The sequence below is a fragment of the Squalius cephalus genome, assembly GCF_949319135.1.
Source record: "Squalius cephalus genome assembly, chromosome: 1".
In the NCBI taxonomy this organism is placed as follows: Eukaryota; Metazoa; Chordata; class Actinopteri; order Cypriniformes; family Leuciscidae; genus Squalius; species Squalius cephalus.
The window spans coordinates 51411245-51417685 of NC_137122.1; positions in this window are offsets into that span (position 1 = coordinate 51411245).

The window sequence follows — 6441 nt, forward strand, 5'->3', positions numbered from 1 at the left end:
AACACAGCTCACATATCTGGAATGGTCTGGAATGTCATGGACAGATAAGCAGACAATTATGCTAAATATCATCACTCTTACAGCACTGCTCAACCAATCAAACACACAGACCTGAACCAAATGTTGTATAACAATGTCTTTGGCTTCAGTTTGATGTGATGTATAGCTGCGTGATAGCATGTGGGTGGAAACATTTTAGTTTATTTCCCTCAGTCGTCTGGATAATTGTGGGGTTGCTAATGACTGACTTTCCAGAAAAAAGCTACGAATTGGATAATTATTGAACACAAGCTTTATTTTTTCAATTACCGGATGATTTTCAGATGAAAAGCTTGTGTGTGGGTGCTCGGAAACATTCGGTCAGAGAGTTGCAGGTTTATCCGCATCTGTTTTTGTGTGTGTCTAGATCAGGCGGGTCCCTCGGGAATTGCATCTATGAATGATTTCACATTCCATTAATCCCTGTCTGCGTAATGATGTTGATGGCTCTCTTTTAATAGAAATAGAATAACAGCTGGCATTAATAGTGCGATGAAACTAATCGAAGCATCACGACAATGATAACAATAATCTATATAGATATGATCACGACCACGGTTCTCTCTTGCAGCTGAAACTCGAGCAAACTTCTGAAGAGTACTTATAATGGGAATAATATACTTTAAAGGAATACTGAATGTAATGTTTTCCGACTTAATTGCATGCTATTTACAGTTAAATGAAGATTCATATTAAAGGCAATTAGTTGAACTTTAGAGTGCTTTTTGACCCACTTAAGTAATTTCTTTAGGTAATTTCATAATTGCTTCATTACTGTCTTTGAAATATGTGGTTAAAGCGCACTGCTGAATGTGCGGACAAACATTTATGGTAAAAAATAAAATGTACTTTAATGTCATTTCTACTGAAACTTGTATGTCATATATTTAAATATATAATTTAAATAATTTTAAATATATTAACTTTAAATTTAATATCAAATAACACACAATACAGTTATTATTATAATAAAGTACTTTACACATGCTTTAGTTTGTTAGCCACATCAAATAAGTACACCAAAATAAGTGCACTTTAAAGGAAATCTTTTAGGTTGACATCAAAGGTGCTCTTTTTAAAGGTGTACTTAAGTGTGTTAAGAAACATAGTCATGAAAGTGGCCTTTCATTTCATCAATAGTAATTTATCTGCAAGTGCAGTTAAAAAAACAACAACAACAACACACTTTTAAGATTTGAAGTACACTAAAAGTGCACATTCAATACAATTAAGAGCACTTCTTTACACAGTTATCTTCACAAAATTAATAATAATGCAATTAAAGTAATAATGCAAAACATGGTCCAAAAATATGAATATCATAATTTTCATTATGCTATATGAGAGCATGTCTGCACATCTGTACGATTTGGGCAAGGCATTATTAACAGAGGACAAATCCTCACCTTATTCAGCGTGAACACCTACATCTCGGCTCAACTTCCGTCAAGGCCACACTGAATGGACTGAATTGGTGAATGTGCTTTGCCTTTCTTTTACAGTGCTTACCTTGGAGTGCTTGAGACTAAATGTTCTCTGCTGAGAATGAAATATACATCACCATGGCAACTGTGCACTTTATAACACTGGTTTCCAGAGTCTATTTAACTCTAAAAAGCTGAGGCTATATCTCTTTTGTGAGCCATCACAATATCACTCCTATAAGGGCTTTTATTGAAATTGTATGTCCTATGCTTTACATTGCTGTGAGACGTTCTTAGAACTTACAAAAGCTGAAGGCACGTATGTCACGAATGGTTTTTGTTTTGTTGAGTTCACCTATATAAAGGAAAGCAGTAAATGTATTCACAGAACGTAAAATGTAAAGTTGCTATAGCCTAAAATTTAAATCAAGTCTTAAACTAACTTAAGAACGTGAAAAAAAGAGAACGCGACAGAGCTCGTAAAACAAGATTCAACATCAGCTTGGCTTTTCGGAGATGGTGAGAACTGGGATTTGAAATGTTTTTATTACTCATAAATTGCCATATGTTGCTCTCTGATAAAGTTCATTGTAAAGCATTATCTAGTGTGAATGGTCGTTTCATTATGGTTGTTGTAGCGCTGTGCTGGAATTTGCAACCGCCTAGCAACACTATAGCAACCACTCAGAACACCCTAGCAACCGCCTAACAACGCCCTAGCAACCACCCATGATACCTTAGCAACTGCCAAGCAAACGCCCAGAGCACCATGGCAACCACCTAGTAACACCCTAGCAACCACCCAGAATACCCTAGCAACTGCCTAGCAACACAATAGCAACCACCCAGAACACCTTAGCAACTGCCTAGCAACCACCCAGAACACCCTAGCAACGCCCTAGTAACCACCCAGAATGCCTTAGCAACTGCCTAGAAACTACCCAGAACACTTCAGCAACCACCTAGCAACACCATAGCAACCACCCAAAACACCTTAGCTACCATCTAGAATACTTTAGAAACCGCCTAGCAACACCATAGCAACCACCTAGCAATACCATAGCAACCACCCAGAACACCCTAGCAACCGCATAGCAACACCTTAGCAACTGCCCAGCAACACCCTAGCAACCAGTCAGGATACCCTAGCAACCACCTAGCAACACCATACCAACCACCCAGAAAATCCTAGCAACCGTTTAGAGCTACCTAGCAACCATATTACAACATATAGAAGCCATATTTCAGCCCCACAATAGCGTACAGACATGGTTGTTGGTTCGTATGCAATCGTGCAGTACACCCTAGCAACCGAGTGGTGAGTTTTGCCACTGCAAGCACCACTCACATTTTCTTCAGGAAATGTACATTCTAGTTATGGTTGTTGTATAGCGCTGTGCTGGAATTTATCTTCAAGGAAGTACCGTGTCTATTAATGGTTAAAGCTACAGTAACGTCTTTAGATGGTCAGCTTGAGATCCTTTCTAAATCTAAACTGGTTATATCTCTTAAGCCTACTGAATGTTTTATGAGCAGTATATTCATCCGCACAGTCACGCAGAACCGAAGCAACATTCATGCAGTTTTGTTTTTGCACCACTACAAAAGTTACATCACACCTTTATACAAACACACCTTGACACCAATAATTTTACTAAATAAATTAAAAGTAATTTACAAGATTAAACAGAATTAAAAGCAAAAGTGTAAACTGACAAATGGTCACAATGCAACCATATTAATAATTCATGTCCTGAGAGAGAACAAATGGAATACCATAGAGGAAAAAAAAGAAAGAAAAAAAATCATAGTATAATGTAACAGAGAAAATCAGAAAATCTTCTTGGAGATAGTTTACTTTTGTTACTGAAAATAAAATGCATTTCTTGCTTGATAATTTAAGAATTAATATTCACACTAAGATTAATTTTTAACAGAATATTATGTCCGCTACTAATGTAAGAATGTTGTTCTATTTTGGAACTATTTGATCATATAAGTAAATCTTGTACAAACCAAGTGTTGCCATATGAGGGCAGCAAAGGCGTGATGGCCAACTTTCTTTTCCATATTTCCTCTCATGTTTGTCACTGGCAAAAACATAGATGTACATTGTCTGTTTGTAGATATTTCAATCAGTGAATCGTAAAAACACGTGGACTGTCATGAGTCTGTGCGTGTCAGATGAAAGGAAACAAAGAGTTTGGCCAGGACTGTGTGTAATGATTGACAGGAGGAAGGGTTATGTTATGTTAAATGCAAAAATACGCCAACAAGCAACAATGTAAAAACAAAACGTGAAAAGAAGTTCACCACGTGGAATGTGTATTCTGCTATGGAGATAATACAGTTCTACTCAATAGGAAATGTTTTAATGACACGCCTAGATTTGCAACATTCCTGCTCTCATTAGGCTACACATCCATATTGTCTAAAAAGTATGTCTTGAAACCCTTTATAGTTTAACTTTTTTTCCAGCAATGGTTAGTGAAAGGATGTTTTCGTACTTTGGAAAATGTTGTCAACCACATGAGGTCAAACTATTATGTGCTGTTTTATTGGACATTTACTCTCTTCTGTGCACCAAGGCTGCATTTATATGATCAAAAATACAGTAGAAACAGTAGTATTGTGACAAATTATTACAATTGAATATAACTGTTTGCTAGTGTGATGTTTATTCCTGTGATCAAAGCTGAATTTTCAGCATCATTACTCCAGTCTTCAGTGTCACATGATCCTTCAGAAATGATGATTTGATGCTCAAGAAACATTTTTTATCATTTCTTATATCACTGTTTAAAACAGTTGTTCTGCCTAATATTTTTGTGGAAACCATGATCATTTTTTTCAAGATTCTTTGATGAATGCTAAAAAAGAAAAATATTTATTTCAAATGGAAATCGTGTAAAATTATAAATGTTTTAACGGATAACAAGTAGCGCAAGTTACATAATCAAATTACTTTTTAAAGTAAATTGTTTTCCCATGTATTGACTGACAGCTCTTCTGTCCCCATGTTGAGAGAAATCATAAGTTCAGAGGCATAATATGTTTTTTTTTCCTACTATGGAAGTCAATGGCTACCGTCAACTCTTTCATTACCAACATTCTTCCAAATATATTTTGTGTTCGGCAGAAGAAAGAAACTCATGCAGGTTTGAAACAACATGTGGGTGAGAAAATGATGACCGAATTTTCATTTTTGGGTGAACTATCCCTTTAAGATTAATTTCCGTTTGTCTTCTGTCAATTTTGAGGAGAAGAAATGATAGGAATTCTACTTTGGCAATCGTTCAGACTGTCTGTGTTGATCCACTAAACAGAGTATCAGTTTGGCAAGATCAGAGCTGGTATTTCCAGAAACGCTCGCTTGGCCAAAAACACTTGTCACAAGGAAGCTTTGAATAGGAATTCTCTTCAATAGCCTAGTCTTTCTCCTGCTTTCGTTCCTTCTCACTGTTCGTGCATTTATGATAAAGAGTCGGAGTGTTGAGTGATTCCCAACCAAGTACGTGCACTTGGAAAGATTTTTGTTTTCCTTCATTAAACCCATTAAATACACACACACACACACACACACACACACACACACACACACACACACACACACACACACACACACACACACACACACACACACACACACACACACACACACACACACACACACACACACACACACACACACACACACAATGGATTAAAATTATACCAATAACAACAATTAGTTAACAATGGATTAGTTTAGTTTTCAATTCTTTGTATTTAATTAAAAAATAAAATAGCATAGGCCTATATGTGCCGTATACAATGTACTCACAGTATCATTTTCTTGATGACTTTAATTATAGCCTATCAATTATAATGCTAATTTAGATTGCACATTGCAGTTTGATGTCGATGAGTGTTTGATGGGGCTGCAGGGGTACAGAAGACATAAGAGGAAACACTTTTCTACAGAGCAATCACACCCTACCCCTCTCTAGAAAATAATGAATAAATCATGAACATAAATGGTAGGTAGGTTTGTGGGAAGAGTCATAAGTAATTTAACAACCCCCCCCCCCCCCCCCCCCCCCATCCCATCATTTCCATTAGAGCACATTTAGACAATTTCACATTCCCAGAATGGTGTTTTTTTTTTGCTAACGAAATACAGCCACAAATCACATGCTTGTTTTAAGACCTATTAGACATTTTAGATAAACTATAACTATTATAAAATGAAGCTAATGTGAAAAGTAGCTATTTTATACACATTAACCCCTTAACCCCCCCCCCCCCTTTTTTTTTTTTTGCACAGACATGAAAAGGATTAAAGGCTAAAAGGATTTAAAGTACCCTGTCGATGGTAATGCAATATCCGATTCGAGTTTTTAAGCTTTCAAATGATACCTAATTAAATTTATGATGATTAGCCTACTAAAAATGTGAAAAGAAAAAATGCAATTAAGTGGTTAAATGTTTTTATTTTTTTATTTTATTGTTTCTTTAATATACTGTGTCTATTTAAAATGGTTGACATTTATTTAATATGTAGATTATTTTCAGACAAATTGCAAGGGTTGCAGGCTAAACATTTGCTTTTCACATTTCCGGGTTACCCAGAAGCGGAAGTCGTCATAGTTGGGTAAACTTCTAAAGCGATGATGAATGATATATATATATATATATATATATATATATATATATATATATATATATATATATATATATATATAAGAGAGAAAGATGTAGTTTAGAAGACTCGTTTTTTATTTTTTTATTTGATGCAAAGCAGCTAATAATAGGAAGTAGGCTACATATAGTGTACATTTAAAAAATGTTTTATATATATATATATATATATATATATATATATATATATATATATATATATATATATAAATATATATATATAAACCTTTTCAGCATTTACGATGCTGATGACCGTTAAATCGCGTCATCACAGTCTGTGAAAACAAGTGTCCATTAG